Raw genomic sequence first — 23209 nt, 5'->3', positions numbered from 1 at the left:
TCGTAACACATATTAAATGAGTAAATTGTTAATTCGCCAGAATTAAACATTCTTCAGGACATGATTGATTAAGATCTATTCATCTATTTACACAAGGGAATAAAGTCACAGTGTTGCAAAGGCTTCGGTTGTTAACGGCAGGTTTCCCCTAAATGCATCCATGCTGGTTTTGATTAGGGCAAGGACAAACGCTGACCCAGCTAACTTGCCCCCATGCTCAGGAAGCACTTTGGAAACCAAACTGTGACGACTTTGTATCGACTGTAGAATTCGTCAAAACCTCGGCTGCAGAGCATAGTGTCGGATACTACCCTGCATTCATTCTCTTAAATGTTCACATTCATTTAATAGCCTGCTTCTGCTATAAAGCGTTTCTCTTACTTCTTCCTTAGCCAACACATATATTTTTTTATTTTAATTTTTTTAAGTTTATTTATTTCTTTTGAGAGAGAAAGAGCCGGGAGGGGAAGACAGAAGCAGAGACGGAACACCAATCAGGCTCCACTGTCCCCACACAGCCGGCTGCGGGGCTCGAACTCACAAACCATGAGACCATGACCGCAGCGGAGATCCAGAGTCGGACGCTCAACCGACCGTGCCACCCAAGTCCTCGTATATGTTAAACGTCAGGTATGACAATGCAGAGGGCAGTTTTTGATTTTAATAAGCTATATTCTGACAGCTTTTTGGAAATCAAATCTATTGTCTCAGAGGCTAATGTTTATAAAGATGGCTAAATTTTCAGTTAGTCCGCTTCACCTATGCTGCAGATGAAGACTGCAGACTCCAGCGGCCGTCTGGAGGAGTGGAGAGAAGATAAGGTATCGTGAGAACAGGGTTCAGAATCTTTATGAGTAAAGGGGCGGTTCTCCTCACTAAATCATGTTTCCTAAGCCTCCTTTGTAAATCATGGTGGTTCCAGCAACCTGGCTATAGGTCTTTCTCTTGGCCACACATGGTTCTGAGCACTTTACATATTGATGAATCTTTATAATCCCCTGAGGCTGGGACTATAATTGGTCCCATTTTACCAAAGAGAAACATGAGACACAGAGAAGTTAAGTACTTCACTCAAGGTCACACAGCTGGTGAAGGGAACCAGAAGTTGTAAAACGGGGAAAAATTATATCCGTATTCACAGTTTGGAGATTCACTTAAAAGATATGTGGGAAAGCACCCCTCAGCAAAGTCTAAAGGTGATACCATGGTTGTTTTTTTAAGTTCAGAGTTAAAATGCCATAGAGAGTAAGGAGGGGGAAGGAAAAACTTCTTTTTGGAGAAACACAGGAACAGCCCCAACACTAAATGGATGTGAAGCGTGTGCTTGGAAATCTCACTTGATCCCGTGTGCATTTCACCTTGAATCCCCCGAGCTTCTTCAGTCCCTCCTCAGGTCCTCCTGTGCTCACAAGCTCACCCCTGAAGGCCTACTTGAACTTCCAGGGGAGGCTGGGGCAATGGGGAGGGAGGGCTAGAGTTCACGGTTTTCTGATGCTTTGACATCAGTGAAAGAAAAACACACAAAGTGCTAGGTCAGTGGCTGATCCTCGGAGTTTTTGCTAAATAAGTCACATGAGCACCGTGTGGCCTGTCCTGCAGCAGGGGCTTCTGGGAGTAGACTCTAGGGTTCAGAGAGGTGGTCATTTGGGTTATTCGTAAGCCAGACACTAGCGGTAACATTTCTGGCCATTTTCCACAACTTGAATTGAAGTACAAGCCTCAATTAAAACTGATTTAGAATGAGTAAAATTGCTCTTATTAAGGTTTTAACCAATTCGAGCTCATACTCAAACTTGACAGACTAAAGATGTAAACCACTCCACTTTCAACTTCAAGGATTCATAATCTTAAGGAAGACTCAATCCTCCGCTTTCTTTCTTTCTTTTTTTTTTTTTTAAACGTTTATTTATTTTTGAGACAGAGAGAGACAGAGGATGAACAGGGGAGGGTCAGAGAGAGGGAGACACAGAATCCGAAACAGGCTCCAGGCTCTGAGCTGTCAGCACAGAGCCCGACGCGGGGCTCGAACTCACGGACCGCGAGATCATGACCTGAGCCGAAATCGGACGCTTAACCGACTGAGCCACCCAGGCACCCCAATCCTCCGCTTTCAAATGAAAGTTCAACAGTCACAAAATATAATAGTTATATATTTCAAACACTATTGCATTTCATTTCGTATGCTACTGAAATTAGCGTAATTCTGTTGTCAGTGTCAATGAAATGTGTTAAAGTAATTACCACTACCGGTTGATGGTGCTTTAAGACTAACTTAGCATTTATTTTCCTGCATAGCCTCAACTGCTAAAAAAATTAAAAAAAAAAAAAAAAGAGTAAAGAATAAATAAATAAATAAATAAATAAATAAATAATTTTTTCTCTCTAGGAGATACCAATGAGATCTTTTTTGGTGAAGGTGTGAATTATCACAAACAACTTTCTCTAATCTTTTCTGAGAGAGAAAAGATTTGGCTCACTATGAAAGAGGTCTCTGGTCTTTTTCCTAGACTCAGTGGGAAACCTTACCACTTTCTATTTGAATACGATATTAGTTAAAAAAAAATGCTACAAACAAGGTAGGAAACATGGACCTAAGAATGGTTGCCCCCTCCCCCCCTTTTTTTCCTGACTGAAATTTTATTTGGATTATTGCTTTAGCAATTACCAAAGAGCAAAAACAAAAACGATGTGGAAATAAAACAGAATGTTTTCTTCATTGTGAATATGGTGAAAAATCAAAGTCTTCAAAAATCCTCAAGTATCAATTAATATGTTTGAATAAATTCTTGTTTAAAGTGAATAGTGGGGAACACCTGGGTGGCTTGGTTGGTTGAGCCTCCGACTTTGGCTCAGGTCGTAATCTTGTGGTTCATGAGTTCAAGCCCCACATCGGGCTCATGGCTGTTGGTCCGGAGCCTGCTTCAGATCCTCTGTCCCTGCCCCCCTCTTCTCTGCTCCTCTCCCACTCAGGGTCTCTTTTTCTCTCTAAAAAATAAATAAATAAAATGAATATTGATAACCGGCACTCGCAGATCACTCAGGCACACCTAAAATTTTGTGAGGATCTATGGGGTCGCCAAAAGTCCGTGTGCTTTTAGAATGCATTTTTAAAGAATGAAGATCTTTTAAGGATTAGTAGACACTTGAAAACAAATATTTGTTTGGCTAAGTAAAATTTCTCAGAGATTTGTTCCTGGATGCTGAAGGAGAATGGTGGCCTAGAACAGACTAATTTAGTCACCTTGATGGACATCAAGTGGAAGGCATTTGGTAACCGGATGTCCTGACAGGACTGCTCATGACACATTGCAACAGCCTTCAGTGAAAGGAACAGGTTCATGAAGTATCTGTCTGTGGCCATCCAGAAGACTCTCGGAATTAGAGCCTGGAGGTGCAGTGGGTTTACGTCCCAGGCTAAGAGTTTTTGAGACGCTGTGAATAGTAACACAGTAACATTCTTAGGATAAAGCAACACTCCTTGAATCTTCATTGTGAACTTGAAGCTCACCAAAACCTACCTGTTTGCCCATATACTGCTGGGCACAGACCTGGTATGGCCTTAAGACTTTGTAACAGATTTCAGCAAACACATTTTAAATGTTTTTTTTTTCTTCTCTACTAGAACCTTAGGGTTACTCTTTTCCTATTGCTTTTCTATGAAAAACGAAAAGGTTGATTCTTATCTTTCACCAGGGAGCCTTTCGGGTATATAAATAATAGACATAGCCATGTGGGTTTGATTTATTGCTCAGACCATGGTAGAGTTCTGCATGGCCATTGGTGTTCAAGGTTTAAGTGTTGCATGTCTCCTAGTGGGACTATTATATTTTAAGTACAATTCCTGTAATTCTTTTTTTATTCTTCCCCCTATATTTAATCTCAGATTATACCATAAAGGTAACCAGCTGCGGAAATGGAAGAGTGCCCGACGTCTTAGGGAGTGGATAATCTGAAAAGGGCTGATAAGATCTTTTCAGTCTCAGCAGAGCAAGGCCAGAGGGCAGTTTGTGGTTTGCTTTATGCAAACCAGAGCGCTCTCCTCTCGTTTCGCACCAGAGTCAGGCCTGTTAAACTGAGGACACAGTGTTCTGAAACTAGAGAGCCTTTCTCTTTTCAGTTATTATGTGTGAGCGGGCCTATTCTGTTTAATTACAAAAACATGATGATGCCAGAAACCTGATAAACTATGGAGAGATTGAAAATCAGGTTTCGGGCATGTCTATTTCCTCTGATGCTTCCAGTTCCATTGGAGGAACTGGTATGGATAGGTTAATCTGGAAATGCCTCTAGGCAAATTCAGTCCTTTGCTTAGGACTCCAAGCACCAGGATCATTTTCCACCCATGGATTATTTGCGCAATACTTTTCCTGGGTAAGTTAGTTAATGAAAGTAAAGCCTCTAGAGAAACTACACTTATATCTTGCTTCTTTATTGATCCATTTAATATCTTTCCCCTTCCTTTTGGGGGGAACTTAATCCACTGTATGGTGCTTTTGGTCTGTGGCTGCATGGCGAAAATAAATCTCAATTTGGGGGGAGGGGCAGCAAGTATCTGGAGATAGGAGTCCCTCTCCTGTCTCTGCTACCAATTAATTGTATCATTTTGAAGAGGCACCAAGCATTCTGCTTCCATTTCTCTATTTGCAAGAAGGATCCTTCGTGTGGCTACATGTCTAGGAAAGAGGGTAATGCATTACTTATGGAGGAGTAAATACACTCAGCTGTGTAGCTAACTCACTTGTTCCCACATTGGCCCCTTGTATTCCCTATTTCTCTACTCAATTCATTTGTTCATTTGTTCTACAGTTTTTTGTGGTCCAATTATGTACCAAGCCCTGAGTGAGGTACTGGAGATGAGACATTCCAGTTTTCATAGACTTTGCATTTTGTCAGGGAAGAGAGACAAATAAATGGGGCCACTAATAAAATGTTGGGTGCCTTTGCAGGAGAAGTATGACATACTTTAGGAGCACATGAAGGCTGTCTAATCCCGCTAAGATGGTTCAAGAAGTCCTAGAAACGAACATTTAGACAGAAACCTGAAAGGATAAGTGAGAGGCATGCAAAAAGCAGGGGACTTATCTCATGCTGAGGGCACAGATGGTGCCAAAATGTCAAGGTGAGAGGTCATTTTCAAGGAAACACACAAGAAATTCAAAAAGCATGGACAACAGCGTATAGAAAAGACAGCGGCAAGTGATGAGGCTGATTGGCCATCACAGTGAGAAGGGCTTTGAAGCCTCGAATTGGGAGGGGGACATCATCAGTGCCAAGCTTTGAATGGTACATCTGGCCGTGGTGAGGAAATGGGCTAGGGGAGTCAGGTATCTTTAGGGTGCTAAAGTATCCCTCACAATCTGAGAGCATAAACATCTTCCTCATCCCACATGAATCATTGGAAATGGATTCTTGGTCTAAATTTGCATCCTCTTTTCTGCAGGAGTGTATTATAGAAGCATTTTAATCTTTTCCATGGCACCAGTGAGAATGGATGCTCAAATGGGAAGCCCACGTCCATGGGCATACCTAGTTTTATGGATTAATTTGTGTGTTAGTCATCATTATGGTCATTGTGCTTACCATCATTATACCATGGTCCCGTGGACTGGACATATGGATAAGATAAGCTTTGGTGACACAGGAGCCGTATTAAGTTTGGTGATAGCCTCTCCCCCTTTTTCTCCTCATTGAAATATTAGTATCAGGACTCTGTTGCTGAGCACTGAGGTTGTAGACGCCCCCACGTCTTGCACCATTGGGAAGAGTTCGCCTGGTTTTCTTACCTTCTTTGCAAGCCAATTTATTTTCTTCTTTTTTTTTTTTAACGTTTATTTATTTTTGAGACAGAGAGAGACAGAGCATGAACGGGGGAGGGTCAGAGAGAGGGAGACACAGAATCTGAAATAGGCTCCAGGCTCTGAGCCGTCAGCACAGAGCCCGACGCGGGGCTTGAACCCACGGACAGTGAGATCGTGACCTGAGCCGAAGTCGGACGCTTAACCGACTGAGCCACCCAGGTGCCCCCCAATTTATTTTCTACTGTCTCATTCGTACCACTTGCGTTTGCCAGTTTTCATGTACAGTATATTGCTGATTCACTAGGTATCTGCTGCAATCTGGCTGGCTTTCTTTAAGCCTTAGCCCTGATCATATGATATTATTTCAATTGTTTGGATAATACGGGTAGGGCAACTCAAGGTCTCATTCTTGTCCATCCTCAGTAAACGAGGAAACAAAAAACTACAAGGTTGGAATAATGACTTTGAGGAAAGTGACCTTTCTCCCTCTTCCCCTGCCATTCTTATTTTTGTCAATATCAGTCTTCTTTGTGAGCTCTGACGTCCCATTTTCCAGAAACAGAAGTGGAGGAAACATGGAACGGGCATGTGACCATTGGCAAACAATAGAAATAGGACAGATTTAATGAGAAGTTCTCACAAAAAAACTTTCTCTGAACCCTTTAAGAACTTAGCATAAATGAACTTGGTTACACACAACACGAGTCTTTTTTAAGAAATGCACTTGCTTCAACAACAACAAAAATTATAACATAAAGCTATGTGAAGTAGAAATTATAGTCTTGACTCTTGATTGCTTCATTTAGTTTATTAGCCTCAATAACTTTATACACAAGTATGTAGCTTCATAACTTTTTATGTCTATCTATCATCTATCTATCTATCTATCACGTTATATACAAATGACTGATAAAATACTGAGGTTCAAAATAAAGAAGTTAGGAGAATTTCACATATTGCAAAAGGCTTCATTCATCAATTTACAAAGTACTGGACTGAGGGCTTTTTTAAATAAAAGGGCACTTTTAAGACATTTAAAATATTTAATACATTTTATGTAACTATTTTATACATATAGGCTCTTAGATTTAGTGGGAAACCTCAAGATTATTTAGTACAACCTCAACAAATGAATGAGTGCTCTCCACAACATTTGTAATAAGGGGTTGTTTCATTTGCTCTGTATTTCTATTGATGCGAAATGGACAATCTCCTTTGAAAGCCGGACATATTTTCAGGCAAAACTTCCTTTCTATGATTTTCACCTGCTTAGTTTTTGTTCTGCCCTTAAAGGGTCTCAATGAATTCTTCTAACCTCTGTCCCACCTGACAATACTTCAGATATTTAGAAATGACTATTGTATTTCCACTGGTTTTCCATCTCCTATTAATATCCTCAAAATTGTCAACTGTTAACATTTGTTGGTTAAAGACCTATTGAATTCAGACACCCAGACCTGAACACGATGCCCCCAAGGTGGTCAGAACAGGACAGTGGAGATTCAAGAGTCACCTTCTTTGGCCTTGAAATAACAAGAAAGAAAAGAAAGAAAGAAAGAAAGAAAGAAGGAAAGAAAGAAAGAAAGAAAGAAAGAAAGAAAGATGGAAAGAAGTTTCTTTCATCTTTTCGGACTACTTTGCAAAGAAGATATCCATTGGATTAACAACTGTCTTTATACTTGTGGTTTTGTGCTTTCCCATTCTATTTTTTTTTTTTTTAAACTAGACCTTTTTTTTTTCAATTTTTTTTTTCAACGTTTTTTATTTATTTTTGGGACAGAGAGAGACAGAGCATGAACGGGGGAGGGGCAGAGAGAGAGGGAGACACAGAATCAGAAACAGGCTCCAGGCTCCGAGCCATCAGCCCAGAGCCTGAAGCGGGGCTCGAACTCACGGACCGCGAGATCGTGACCTGGCTGAAGTCGGACGCTTAACCGACTGCGCCACCCAGGCGCCCCTCCCATTCTATTTTTGACTCAAATTTGCATTAAAAAAGTCTGTGATGAAAACATAGACAAAGGAAAAGGAAATAAGAGATAAGATCAGTTTTCTTCTTGGAAAAAATTATAAATCAGTGCTCAAATTAAAGAGCTTCTTATAGGAGATTTGCTTTTTAGGTTACTAAATGGAAAACAGGAACATGTAAAATGTTCCTCACGACATAAGAATTTTATAAATGGGGGCTCCTGGCTGACTCAATCCTTACAGCATGAGACTCTTGATCATGGGGTTGTGAGTTCAAGCCCCACGTTGGGGGTAAAATTTACTTAAAGTATAAAATTAAATTAAAAAAATAATTTCATAATTGTTTTAACCTACAATTTTGCTATTTCATTTCTGAACATTTTTTTATTACTATTTAAATTTAATGTATAGAAAGTCAGTCTCTTAAATTCCCCCCCCCCCCAAGCACAGCTGAATTCATTTCTATAGTTAAGATATATTTTTAAAATCTGAGTTGTAGTATTTCTTTATATATAAACATTTATATCTATAAATATATATGTTTGTTTGTTTGTTTGTTTAGACAGAGCATGAGCAGGGGAGGGTCAGAGAGAGAGGGAGAGATAGAATCCCAAGCAGGGATGCTGGGGCTCGATCTCACAACCAACAGTGAGATCACCACTGTGAGATCATGACCTGAGCCCAGATCAGGAGTTAGACACTTAACTGACTAAGCCACCCAGGGACTCCTGAGTTGTAATATTTCTAAGGCAGGAAACTTGCCTTACTAACTTTGGATGCAGTGATAAATCTTGCTGTTCTCAAATTCACACCTGAATATTTTTTTTCTTCAGTTGTCTTTCCCATTTCTTTACCCATTCTCTTTCTGTGCATTCACTCACCCTCAGGAGTTATCACCCTCTTGCCTAATTGTTTTAAATTACAGTCTAGTAGATACAGCACAGATGAAATCTTCTCTGTTGAGAATGCAATGCCCCAGTCTCCTGGTTTATACCTACCTTCTGTGCAGAGAAGGAAAAGAAGAGGTATTACCTGGGGGGGAAATATAATAGGTAGATTTCTTCATGGTGGAAAAATAAGTGTGCAAAGAATGTTTACATGGATTGGATAAATTGGCAAGAAAATTACTCTATTAAGTCTTACATATTTGGGGGGCTTCATATACACAATACAGAAAATACAGAAAAATAACTATACACAGATTTGCATTAATTAAAAATAGAAAACAACCCCAACATTATCTTTTAAATGACAAATCAGTAAGAGAGTGTCCTTTCACAAATATTTCCATTTTGCCCATTCGTTTTGTATTTCCACGAAGCTTCTGATAGACTGTGCATTTAACCACAAATATCACTGCTTCCAGCACAAAGAAACTTTGTATTAGTTTTATGAGTTTGAAAGCAGCTTCTTGTCTCTTTTTTAAGCCCCAATCTTTCTTTTCCACGTTTGAACAACTTTCTAACAGAAGGAATAAAGAATTTATCTATTCTTTGTGCTTACTCAGATTTTGGAGCGATGTAATTTCATACATTTTATAGTTTAATAAAAATTAATAAAATGTATTTACATCTAAGCTTAAGAAGTTGTTGGAAGAGTGTAAAAGTTATCTTTTTATACATCAAAACATTAAAAACATGGATTCCATATCAACATCATGTACCTCTAATATGATAGACTGAGAAGGACACATCAATTCCATGACATTCTTGCCAAAAGTATATAATATTAATGTGATCATAGGAAAACATTAGATAAACCCAAACTGTGGGATATGAGACCAGGATTCATTCTGCAAAATACACTATGAGTACTCTTCAGAAGACTATATGTTAAGGGCATAGAACACAAAGAAAGATTGAGAGACTGTTGGACATGAGAAGAGACTAAGGAGACGTGACCACTACATGTATCATAGGATTCTGGACAGAAAAAGGACAATAATAGTAGAAATAGTGAAATCTGAATAAAGACTGTGATTTAGTGAATAGTGTTGTACTGATGTTATTTTCTTAGTTTTGATCACTTAAATTTTTTTTAATGTTTTATTTTTTTAATGAAAGAGACAGATTACGAGTTGGGGAAGGGCAGAGAGAAAGGGAGACATGGAATCTGAAGCAGGCTCCAGGCTTCAAGCTATCAAGCACAGAGACTGACATGGGGCTTGAACCCACGAACAGTGAGATCATGACCTGAGCCAAAGTTGGATGCTTAACCAACTGAGCCACCCAGGCGTCCCAGTTTTGATCACTTTTTAATGGTTATGCAGTATGTTAACATCAGGAAAAGCTAGATGAAGAGTATATGAGAATTCTCCATGCTACTTTTTCAATTTTTCTATGACTCTGAATTTATGTTAAGATAAAATTTTAAAACATCTTACACTTTTCTGAATGTTCTATAGAGGCATGCTCATACACATTTATATTTCTCCTTATTTGAGGATTGGCTTTATTTCATATAATAGATGGTGACATAGAATTCTTAACTTAGATCTGAAAGGGGGCTGATGATCAGGCAATTTGATCTCATTTTATAGAGTAGGAAGATAGAGAGCCAGGGAAATTGGTGACTGTCAGTGTGCGTGCGTGTGCGTGTGCGTGTGCGTGTGTGTGTGTGTGTGTGTGTTTCCACATCATTCTGACTCCAGACTGAGGAGGGCTATTAGCAGAATTTATGATTTAATTACTTTAGACATTTTTTAATTACAAAGAATAACTTAAATAATTTAAGACCTGCTTTGCACCTATGATCTATTCAGAGCCTGGTTTTTGTTTTTGCTTTTATCCATAAAAGTGTTTGCTGGCTTTGCAGTACTAAATGAAATTTAGAACTGGTGATCTACAAACATATTTATCAAAAGCAAATATTATTTTATTTATTAGTGTTCTCTGACAGCATATAATTCAGTACAATCTATTGAGTGAAATAGATTGGTTCTTGTCTATTGATTGTTTCTTTGAATTATCTGAAGGTAATTTATTAACAAAAGGCTATCTCCGCTATTACTTCCAACACATCTGTTTATTCACATATTTCTCCTTTCTTACTAAGTAAAAATGAAACAGTTGAAGCAGTTTTTCAAGGTTTTCCAGAAATTTTACTTATTTCTTTGCATATATGACTGTGTATGTCTGTGGTTTTCTCCTCCAAGGTATAAGGCCTTTGTCTTTTTTATAGAAATTAACACAAAAAATTAAAAATCCTAGGTGTTTCTAATGTAGATCTGAGCCAGTTACTAGGTTGCTAAATAGCACAAGTACTTGATTTAGAGCAGTTTTATATTATATTTAAATAGTTATCCATGATTTGTATTTTTTTTTATTTTTCAATTTTTTAAATATTTATTTATTTGGAGGGACACAGAGAGAGAGAGAGAGAACACATGAGCAGGGGAGGGGCAGAGAGAGAGAGGGAGAGAGAAAGAATTCTAAGTAGTCCCCGTACTGTCAGCGCAGAGCCTGATGTGGGTTCAAACTCACAAACCATGATCAAGAGCCGAACAGTTAACTGAACCACCCAGGCCGCCCAGTTATCCATGACTTTCAAAATGTGCTGTCCTCTCAATATTAGTAGCCACGTGCCTGGGGTCTTGAACTGAAGTGTGGAAGAGGCAGTGGCTCTTTACCAGTCACATTAATATAATACAATGGCAGCGTTCCTCTTCTTTAGCCTTACTTATTATTTTCACTGAAATATTATTAGATATGAGAGAAGACATCTGTGGATGAGTTAGACCTCTTTTTCCTATCAAAGGAAGCTTTCACATGCAATGCTGACTGTAGTTCTAGGCTGTCACCCTGTGGAGGCTGCCTGACGTCTGATGACCAGAGGTACTGTATTGTAGAAACTGAAATGGAGTCTCACTACATTACGTGGTCAAGGAGAAGGTTTCACCTTAAAATAGTGCTCAAAAGAGAATCAACTCTTTTGAGAGGTTGATAAGCCTCTAGCCAGGCCAAGAAAGAGAGATGACACAAATTATTAATATCAGAAATGTAGGAGGGGACAACACTATAGATCCCATGGACATTACAAGGATATTAAGAGAATACAGTGAACAGCTCTATGCCCCTAAATTTGATAACATGGATGAAATGGACCAATCCCTTAAGAGACACAATCTGCCAAAACTCAGACAAGAAGAAATAGACAATCTAAATTGGCCTGTATCTTTCAGAAAATTAAATCAATAACTAATAGCATTCCAAAAAAGAATGCAAAAGGCACAGATGTGTTCACTGGTAAATTCTACTAAACATTTAAGGAGTAAATTATATCAATTCTTTACAATCTGTTTCAGAAGTAGAAGCAGAGAGAATGCTTTCTAACTCATTTCATGGGGCCGTTATTACCCTAATATCAAAACCAGAAAAACATAATACAAGAAAAGAAATTTTACAAATCAATGACTCTCATGAAGGTAGAAGCAAAAATCCTCAACAAAATGTTAGCAAATTGTCTAGAACAATGCATAAAAATAATTATATACTGTGATCAAGTGGGATTTATCTCAGATATGAGAATTTGCTTCAACAATTGAAAATTAATTATTGCAATTCCATCTGAGGCTAAAGAAGAAAAATCAGATTATATTAATAGCTGCAGCAAAAACATTAGACAAAATCCAACACCTATTCATGACAAAACACTCAGCAAAATGGAAACAAAGGGGGTCTTCCTCAATGTGATAAATAACATCTACAAAAAAATTTGCCAGTAATATCACACTTAATGTGGGAAACCAGAAACTTTCCAGCTAAGATCAGAAACAAGACACATATATCTCCTCTCACTACTCCTCCTTTTCAACGTAGCGGTGGAAGTCCTAGCTAATTGAATAAGCTTAAAAAAAGAAATAAGAGGTATACAGATTGAGGAGGAAGAAATAAAATTGTCTTCATCTGCAAATGACATAATTATCTATGTAGAAAAATCCAAAAGAATCAACAACAAAAGTCTCTTGGAACTAATAAGTGATTATAGCAATGTTACAGAATACAAGGTTAATATATAAAAGTCAATCATTTTCCTATATACAAGCAATGAATAGGTGGAATGTGAAATTAAAAACACAATTCCTTTTACATTAGCTCCCCCAAAATCAAATACTTAGAATAAATTTACCAAAATATGTACAAGATTTGTATGAGGAACACTACAACACTCTGATAAAATAAATCAAAGCAGAACTAAGTAAATGAAGAGACATTCCATGTTCAAGGACAGGAAGACTGAATGTTGTCAAGGTGTCAGTTCTTTCCAACTTGTTCTGTAGATTCGTCACAGTCCCAATTAAAGTCTCATCAAGTTATTTTGTGAATATCAACAAACTGATTCTAAAGTTTGTATGAAAAGGCAAGTCAGCACAATATTAAATAAGAACAAGTTGGAGGACAGACGCTACCCAGCTTCAATATTGACTATAAAACTATAGTAATTAAGACAATGTGATATTGGTGAAAGAAGAGACCAAAAGATCAATGGAATGGAACAGAGAGCCCAGAAATAAACTTACAAAAATATAGTCAACCAATCTTTGAAAAAGGAGTAAAGTCAATAAAATAGTATTTTTAACAAATGGTGCAGGAACAACTATACCTTCATGTACAAAAAAAAAAATAAATTTAGATACAGACCTGATAGATGCCATTGCACATTTGTCAAAACCCACAGAATATATGACTCCAAAAATGAACCTTAATGTAAAGTATGGACTTTGGGTGATAATGATGTTAACATAGGCTTACTGATTGTAACGAATGTGCCGTTTTGGTGTGGAATATTGATAATGGGGCAAATTTTGCATATGTGGGAGCAGACAATATATGAGAACTCTGTGCTTTCTTCTCAATTTTCCTGGGAATCTGAAACTTATCTGAAAATGACATCTATTCATAAGGAAAAAGGGAAAGGAATGGACTACTGATAATTCAACAACTTGGGTGGATCTCAAGGAAGTTTTGCTGAGTGGAAAAGGCATATAAAGTCATATAAGTTAATATACACACAGGATTCCATTTATATAGCATTATGTAACATTCTGGAAATGATAAAATTATAGGTATAGAGATTTGCAATTGTCCAGGTTTAGAGATATTGGGGGACAGGGATTGGGTGTAGCTATAAAGTCATAGAGAGGCATCTCTGTGGTGATGGGACAGTTCTGTCTCTTGATTGCATGATAGTTATAGGAGTGGTATAGAACATACACACACACACATATTGTACCAATGTCAATTTTGGGGGTTTAATATTGTACTAGACTGGGGCATGGTTAATTCAGTCGATTGAGTGTCAGACTCTTAGGTCAGCTCAGGTCGTGATTCCAGGGTTGTAGGACGGATCAATCCTATGTCGATTTCACATTGAGCCTGGGGCCTGCTTAAGATTCTCTCTCTCTCTCTCTCTCTCTCTCTCTCTCTCTCTCTCTTTCTCTCTCAAATTAAAAAAAAATAGTACTGTAGTATACTTATGTAAGGTTTGTTACTATTGGCAAAAATTGGGTAAAATTGTCCATGGAAACTCTCTGTATTATTTTGCAACTTGGTTGAACCTGTAATCTATTCAAAGTAAAAAGTTTAAAAACAAACCAAAATAGGGGCGCCTGGGAGGATCAGTCAGTTAAGCGTCTGACTTCCACTCAGGTCATGATCTCACAGTTCATGGGTTCAAGCCCCGCGTCAGGCTCTGTGCTACCAGCTGGGAGCCTGGAGCCTGCTTCAGATTCTGTGTCTCCCTCTTTCTCTTCCCCTCCCCTGCTCATATTCTATCTCTTTCTGTCTCTCTCTCTCTCTCAACAATAAATAATAAAGATTTAAAAAAAATTAAAAAAACCAAAATAAACAAAAAGGATGTTCTAGCTCTTAACTGGAAGTGACTTGGAGAAGTTTGAGGAGCCCTGTGGGACACTCAAGAGGGGTGTTTTTAAGAGAATGTCCTACATCTTCTATGAATTTAAAAGGCTTCCATGTTTGTGTTCATCCTTTCTTCTCCTTGAAGAGGCAAAATTTTTCTCTCATTTTTCAGAGAGAGGAAGATTCATCTTATTGGACAGTATGATTAAACTTCAGCAGGTGAATTGTTTTCTGGTGAGGATTCCCAGAATGGCACAAATCCAGCTTTACATTAAACATTTGAAGAAGGAAAAAAAAAAATTAAATCGCGGCACCCATTACTCAGAAAGTGAAGCAAAGTGAAGGTGTCTTAAAAACATAATTACTAACTAAACAAAGAAAAGCTAGAGCAATGCTCGAAGAATTCATGTTAGAAGTAGTGGATAATCCCGTAATTGCCACTTCTCAGAAAAGTTCTGTGCAAATGTGGAAGAAAGCCATGATTTAAATCATGGAACATTACACATCAAAGCTGTTTCTGTCAAGGATGTTTTAGCTGCTTTAAACATATTTTAAAAAAAAAGAAAAAAGAAAAAGACAAGACTTAGGTCCAATATTTCAGATGAAGCTAAAGGAAGGGAAGGAAAAGAAACTTTCTTTGTATTTCCAAGGGCATTCTTTTCCAAGAAAAAAATGTAGTCCTTTGTGGGAAGTTAAGATGTAAAAGCAACATTTCCTTGCTGGGAGCTTACTGCATTGCATCTGTCTCTTCTCCATTTCCCTATTCCCAGTATGGGGCCTTTCAAGGGGATTTGGCACACTCTGGATTTGCCAGAGACAGGCAGGAAAAGTGTAAATATGATGATGCCACTGGCCTCCTTAACGCTCTGCAAAAGACTTCATAGATTTTTAACTTTTCAAGTCTCTTGATGTGAAATAGAATCCCCTGTCAAAATACCTCCTCCTAGACTACGGATGCTGGCGAGGAGGTGGAGAAACGGGAACCCTCTTGTACTGTTGGTGGGAATGCAAACTGGTGCAGCCGCTCTGGAAAACAGTGTGGAGGTTCCTCAAAAAATTAAAAATAGATATGGGGCGCCTGGGTGGCGCAGTCGGTTAAGCGTCCGACTTCAGCCAGGTCACGATCTCGCGGTCCGTGGGTTCGAGCCCCGCGTCAGGCTCTGGGCTGATGGCTCAGGAGCCTGGAGCCTGTTTCCGATTCTGTGTCTCCCTCTCTCTCTGCCCCTCCCCCGTTCATGCTCTGTCTCTCTCTGTCCCAAAAATAAAAATAAAAAACGTTGAAAAAAAAAAATAGATCTACCCTATGACCCAGGAATAGCACTGCTAGGAATTTACCCAAGGGATACAGGAGTGCTGATGCATAGGTGCACTTGTACCCCAATGTTTATAGCAGCACTTTCAACAATAGCCAAATTATGGAAAGAGCCTAAATGTCCATCAACTGATGAATGGATACAGAAGTTGTGGTTTATATACACAATGGAATACTACGTGGCAATGAGAAAGAATGAAATATGGCCTTTTGTAGCAACGTGGATGGAACTGGAAGATATTATGCTGAGTGAAATAAGTCAGGCAGAGAAAGACAGATACCATATGTTTTCACTCATATGTGGATCCTGAGAAACTTAACAGAAGACTGTGGGGGAGGAGAAGGGGGGAAAAAAGTTACATAGAAGGAGGGAGGCAAACCATAAGAGACTCTTAAGTACTGAGAACAAACTGAGGGTTGATTGGGGGGGGGGGGAGGGGAAACTGGGTGATGGGCATTGAGGAGAGCACTTGTTGGGATGAGCACTGGGTGTTGTATGGAAACCTATTTGACAATAAATATTTTTAAAAATATCCAAATACCTTTTTCAGTGTGTAATTGTGCTTTATTGGGGGAAAACAAATAAAAAAAAATACCTCCTCCTATTTCCCACCTCTACGTCTTTCAAACTTGGTTCTCTGGTAATTGCGATTTCAGCTGTCTCTCTTTAAGATGCCATGTTGTTTCACACTGCGAGGCATTGGGCTTGCTTTACCCTCTTTCTACATGCTGTCCCTCCTTCAAGGCACACAGGGCACTCCTCATTCTCTTGTCTGTCTGTGCTACTGTAACTGAATACCATAGGCTGGATGGCTTATGAACAACAGAAATTAATTTCTCATAGTTCTGATGGCTGGGAAGTCCAACATCAAGGTGCCAACACATTCAGTGTCTGGTGAGAGCCTGCTTCCTGGTTCATAGATGGCTCTCTTCTCCCTGTGTCTTCACATGGCATAAAGGGAAGGGGGAGCTCTCTAGGGTCCTTTAATAAGGCCCCAATCTCATTTGTGAGGGATCCACCCTCATGAACTAAACACCTCTCAAACCCCCCACCTTCTAATACCACCACATGGGGCCTTAGAATTTAACATATGAATTTAGGTAATAAGTCTAACTGTGGTACCAGGCTAACTTTTAAGGCTAACTTTTACTGGTACCTTACACCTGCGTGAGCCACCCCCAAGCCCTTGTGGGGGGGACCGATGTTCCCAGCATCTCTCTATCAAAGCCCTTACAAGAAGGAACAAGAATTACCTATTGACTCATCAACCACCCCTTTAGACTGAGACCCCCTAAGAGAGGAAGGCCACATTATCCACACTTCTCAAAAAGTCAGCACACAGCATAAACTTAGTGAATAAAATGAAGTTAATCTTTCCAGTGATAGTACCGCCTTTCTTATGCTTTATTGACTCAAGAAGCAGAGTCTGTTGGACCCCAGTACATTTTGGAAACTGATTAATTTATAATATATTTGTATTTTAGAGTTCCCCATGAAACTCTTTGATGTTACTTGTATGATCTCTGTGATGCTCTTTTAAGCAGTAATTAGACTTTACAACAAATATACATGAAGTCTATTGTATAGCATATACATATATATATATATATATAGCATATATATATGCAGTAATTAGACTTTACAACAAATATACATGAAGTCTATTGTATAGCATATATATATATATATATATATATATATAGCATATATATATATAGCATACTTTCAATTTTTCTGTTGAGAATATAGGTTTTGGGTCATCAAGGCATCTCTGGTGTTTGTAAATACCCTTAGGTTGGGGTAGGTGCATTTTGGGGGAGAGAGAATCTATACTTTTCTGGAGATATCCCAAGTCGTCTGGAAATTTGGGGTAGGTGCATTTTGGGGGAGAGAGAATCTATACTTTTCTGGAGATATCCCAAGTCATCTGGAAAAAAGAAAAGGAAAAGAAGGAAGAAGTTACCATACAGGGAATTCTGGGACAAAAGGAGACAGGTGTTCAGAAAGAGTAAAATGATACACAAAAAGAAAGTGAATAGGGCCATGGACAAATCCCATTTGACCAAACTTTGTCCAAATTTTGACGTAGTATGATGTTTAGTCCCTCTTTGGGGGATTATTTAAGTGTGAGTATAAATAGAGTCTCTTTTCCCTGCCAGAGTGAGAAAAAACAATAGAGGGTTTAAAAGGATATGGCACTCAGAGCTCAGTGTCTGGGTAATACTTATCTTTCTAAGTCACAATATCCAACAGATATCAATAAAGTGAGAGGCATATGCTATTTATGACATAACTTGCTTTTGGTCAAATGGATGTAAAATATTTAGTACCTGAGAACAATTCTCTCTGGAAAAGATATTTCATGAACAAGAAACTGAAATTAAAATATCGAAAGCCGAGTTTCCTTTGGAAATGTTCGTGACCAAGATAAGAATAAAATTCTATGTCATCCCAGTGACTGGAACAGGGGACTCCCTGAGCACATCCAAGTGTGACCTGTGCAGACATTTATTTGTTTCTAGGCGACCTCCTCAGATATGACAGTTTCTATAGCTGTGGAGGAACCAGCCACAGGATTTCAAGTTCCAGAGAAAAGAGGAGAAGTGAAAAAAGAGAATCTCAGGGTCTCCCTTCATTAAACTCAATTAATTACAAAACAAACTGAAACTTAAATGAACTGGAAATTTTAACTCACCATCGGTGGGTGGGGGGCAGGGGTGGGGATCAAATCAACAGATTTCCAAAATTCTACTTTAAAGAAGGAAAAGTACAACATTTATAAATAAAAACCAAGACATTTATTCAACCCAAAACTTCACTGTCTGGCAGCTTCGAGGATGTTCACCAGGCTGCTGTTAGGTTGAATGCAGGTTGAAGACTTTTGACTAGAGGATTTAATTTACTAGATTCACATATGTGTCAGTCACTCGAGTAAGGAGGCCATGTAGAAGTATTTTTAGCAAACATTCCTAGAGTGAGCACCTTAATTTGTTGTCTTATAAAGGTTCAAGAACAACGGGGCATGCTTGCAAACATTCCAATTTTACATGCATTTTTAATACAATATGTCTCATAAAAACCTTACTGAGTGGTTACGTTTTGTTAGTAATGGTCCTTCATCTCAAATCCCTGGGGGGTTCTTTATTCTGGGAAAAGAGTATATAGGCACAACCCGCCCCCCCCCCCCGGGTACTATTTAGGAGGAATGACTGCGTGATCATCTACTCCTGTGTCAGTTCAAGTTAAAATATTTTATAACACTGTCAAAATTTGGTCAATAGCAAATAACTTATTGTCATAGTCTATTGCAATAACAAGTAAGTATTTGTCAATAACAATGCAAAGGATAGCTTATCCATCCTGGATTTCCGTGTGGGCGATGCTGAATCAAATGTCTACAAAAAGAAGAGAGGAGGATATTCTAAGATTAAATCTGCTTATGGAAGGCATTTGATATCTCAGGCAATGGGAAGATGCATGCTCTTAAATAACGGAGAAAGAGATCTTTGAAGAATGAAGAAAAATAAGTATTGGAGTGAAGATTTTCTCAAATGGAGCAAAGGAGATTTTTTTAAAAGAGTCCCAAGTTGGAAGTGTATTTGAAATACGTATGGAATGTTTTTCACATTTGTTGTACATACAGACTCTTACAGTGAGGTTATTTTTCTGATGCAAACTTTAATGAAAATGACAATGGTTTCGAGGTCACAGTTGCTGGGGATAGAGGAACAGTTTACAGAATCGGAACCTCTTATTTTGATGACCATTGCTTTCTTCACCTTGTGATGGTCTGCGGAAGAAAATTTCTGTACCCAAGCCATTGCCGGGACTCTGAGAAAAGGAGAGGCTATTTGCATGCCCTAGATGTCAAATTCATTTTACAGGACTAGCTTCTGCGACTTGATAAAGCACTAAGGCACCGATTCCCTGAAGCATGGTCAGATCATAAAGTCTGAGCGTTGGAATAGAATTTGAGATCATCTAATCTCACACCTCTCCTTAAAATAATACTCCGGACTTCAACCTCTGTGCTGGAACAGCAAGTATTGTCCAGGAACAGGACTGTCTTTTCTTTCTGGGGCAGAATTTTCATCTATGCTATTGCTCAGTGTTGAAAAGATGTTCCTTCCATTGGTATTGCTTCTGACCATAATTACATCTATCTACTTTCCTCTATCACAGCCTTTTAAGATAGCTACAAACCCCCCTCCAAATTTCCTCCTATTTCTCTTGTGTGGTTTCCAGACATTTTCTCATCTTGGTGATCCTCTTCTGAACATAATTAAGTTTTCTAGCTCTTTATAGATAAAGAGCTAATGTATTTTGACCATTGATAACCAAGGATCCTCACCTTTATCTATCCAAGCACTGTAAGTTCAGCATAAGTTTGTCTATCTTATTGTTAGTTATATATGACATAGATTTATGGGGCACTAATGATGTGACCTCTAGAAAGAGTGAGCCATGTCTCTATGTTTTTTTTTTAATTGAGACAGTGGACACATTATCATTATAGAAATTCTAGAATGTAGACACAGGCACAAGCCCCAGTAGGAGAAGTGGAACACATGGGGTAAAGTTGAACCCAAGGACCATGCAGAGCCATTGCAGAAGAAATGGAATGCTGTCTCAGGGGCTGGCTAGAAGAGAACTTTATTTCATAACAACAACCACTGCTATTTTTAAATGTGGTTCCCCTACCTGATTGCTTTTAAATCCTTATCACAATCCTGAGAAGTAGATATCATTACCTGTATTTAACAAATAAGGAAACTTAATCCCAGAGTAGTCATGTCCATAGACAAGGTTACACAGCGAGTCAATGATGAAACTGGACCCCAGGCAGGTCAACCTGATTCTGGACCACTTAATTATAATCAAAATGTACCAAGCCCCGTAGATATGACTCCCTCATCTTGGGATTAACCAAGGAGTCTGGGGGTCTTCCCCGAGTGTACAGACAGAGTTTAGTGGCCCAGAGCTGGTTAAAAGGACAGAATGTAAGGCATTGGGACTGGTGGAGCCTTAAGTTTACTATTGGCCTGCAGGCAATTTACTGCCATGCTGGTCAAAGTGACATCACTGGATTGAGAGCGACATAAGATGCCTTGTATCTGACAAGCCACAGATCACCCTTTGCTTCTTATCTCCTAAAGAAGCTAGGCATTAAACATGGATTGAAAACAAATTGTGTCAAAGGACAGTCTCTCCTCCTTCCATGCAAAAGGAAAGACCAAATCTTTGGAATTAGAAATATAAAGATTTTGGGAACTCCTGGGTGGCTCAGTTGGTTAAGCGTCAGATTCTTGATTTCGGCTCTGGTCATGATCTTGTGGTTTGTGAGACTGAGTGCCATTTTGGTCTCTGTGCTGACAGCGTCGAGCCTGCTTGGGATTCTCTCTCTCCCTCCCTCTCTGGCCCTCCCCCCATGAGCACTCTCATCTATCTCAAAAATAAATAAATAAACATTTAAACAAAGAAACACAAAGACTTTAAAGTAGACTTCTGAAAACTGGAGACTCATCCCGTTTTAGGAACAACAGTTAGAGTTATTTTTCAAGCCAGCAGATATTATGTGCCTTCCACTGTCTTAAGTGCTTTTCATAAATTAATGTATTTCATGCTTATGATAACTTAATGGACTGGGCACTATTATTCTCCTCACTCAAAGTATGGGTAAACTGAGGCACGGGTAGGTTTAGGCAGCTTGTCCATGTTACATAGTTAGGAAATCACAGAGCTGACCTTTGGACCCAGGTGTCTCTAGAACTCCCATTTTCTTTGTCCCTACATTATAGAGTCCTTCTATTTGGCATGGTAATACTTTCTTGATCTCTTTCTGGATAACTCCTTGGAAAAATGCTCCTATGAGACATCAGGATAAGCCCCCACCTAACTTTGGGGAACTGAACCTTACCTTATCACCAGGGAACACTTTGGTTTAGGGCTCAGAGTTTTAAATTTTGAATATTATTAAGTGATTCCCTTCCTGTTTTTTGTTTGTTTGTTTGTTTGTTTGTTTTTGTTTTCTTTTTTTTTTTTTGCTTCACAGAGAGTTTCTTTTTGGAGAAATAACTGATACCCAAATGGCCTTGCCTATGTCTCTAAGAAGTCTGTTCTACGGTAGTCACCAATACCATGGCTATTTTAGGATATTTTTTCCCCTATAACTTATTTAGTTTTCTTAATGTCACCTTCATTTCCACCTTTCTCAAATTTCATTGACTTCAATTTCTATTAAAAAAAAAAAATCTTCCCCTGAAAAATGATTCCTCTCTTTTTACAGATTTTTCATTATTTGAAGAGGACTTTAAAGAATTATTGTAATGATAATAATAACAATAAAACAACAACAACAACTTGCAGAGGCAACGAGTGGGTAAGGAGCTATCACTTCGGTCCATTTGCTATTTTCTTTCTTCCTTCTTCGCCTGGGCCTATGTTTATTGAACTCCATAGAATGTCAAGACAGCATTTGTAAAGGGGGATTTATTTAACTGTGGGTGTGTTGTACAAATGCAATAATGTGGCCCAACTCTTGTTTAATTTTGAAGGCTTTCTCCTGGACAACATTGCTCATAATGGACGGTTCAAGCCAAATTATCCATTATTGTTCCCAAAGTTTACAATTAAACTATCGATCAAAACTGGCAGTGATTCCTCCAACAGCCTGAGCATAGAAGCTGCTGAATTGAATCAGAACCTGAGCGTGTGGAGCCAGAAGAAGGTGGTGCAGACCCACAGATAACAGACTGACAGACAGACGTGCCATCCACCAATCACCCTGGGATCCAGCCCTTGGTAATTTTCCTTGAGCCAAGAAACAGGCTGCGGCCACGAGTACGCAGTGTGCGTGTATGGTTTTAATAGCCTGAGGTCCCCGCAATTTGTGACCCCTATCCCTGGCTGTAAAAATTGGAGTTTAACAGGTTCGGCTCCATAGGGAACCAACCTCAGCTTTTAGGCTCCTTCAGACCCTGCAGAATGCATCTTTTCTGGGGACTTCTACAATAAAATGACTGTTATTTATCATTACAAACCTCTTTATCATTTAGTCAATAAAAGGCCTCTCTCTCTCACTTTTTTTCCTGTGGCGTGCTCAGAGTCAGAAATCGGTATTAGTCTCTCCTGGCCTGAAGGCAGGAGATGTCAAAAGCTAAATCATGATCTACCCTGGCTTCCTGGCTAAATTGTGTATGAAGGCCTGAGGCAAAAAGGTGCACGTGCTCATTATTTGAAACCGAGATTTTCCCCCCTTTCTTTCAGTTTTTCTTTC

The 23209-nt window shown here is 38.8% G+C and overlaps 1 long non-coding RNA gene across 1 annotated transcript; it reads left to right on the top strand.

Annotated features, from left to right (window-relative positions):
• Positions 1-496: 496 nt before the first annotated feature.
• Positions 497-22979, top strand: LOC122238353. The gene is made up of 3 exons (XR_006217263.1): positions 497-630; positions 22220-22312; positions 22488-22979. It is a non-coding gene; the product is annotated as an uncharacterized LOC122238353 (long non-coding RNA).
• Positions 22980-23209: the final 230 nt, after the last annotated feature.

Source organism: Panthera tigris, chromosome B2 (assembly GCF_018350195.1).
Source record: "Panthera tigris isolate Pti1 chromosome B2, P.tigris_Pti1_mat1.1, whole genome shotgun sequence".
In the NCBI taxonomy this organism is placed as follows: domain Eukaryota; kingdom Metazoa; phylum Chordata; class Mammalia; order Carnivora; family Felidae; genus Panthera; species Panthera tigris.
The sequence above is the reverse complement of the archived record's forward strand: the minus strand, read 5'-3'. Positions and strand labels throughout refer to the sequence as shown.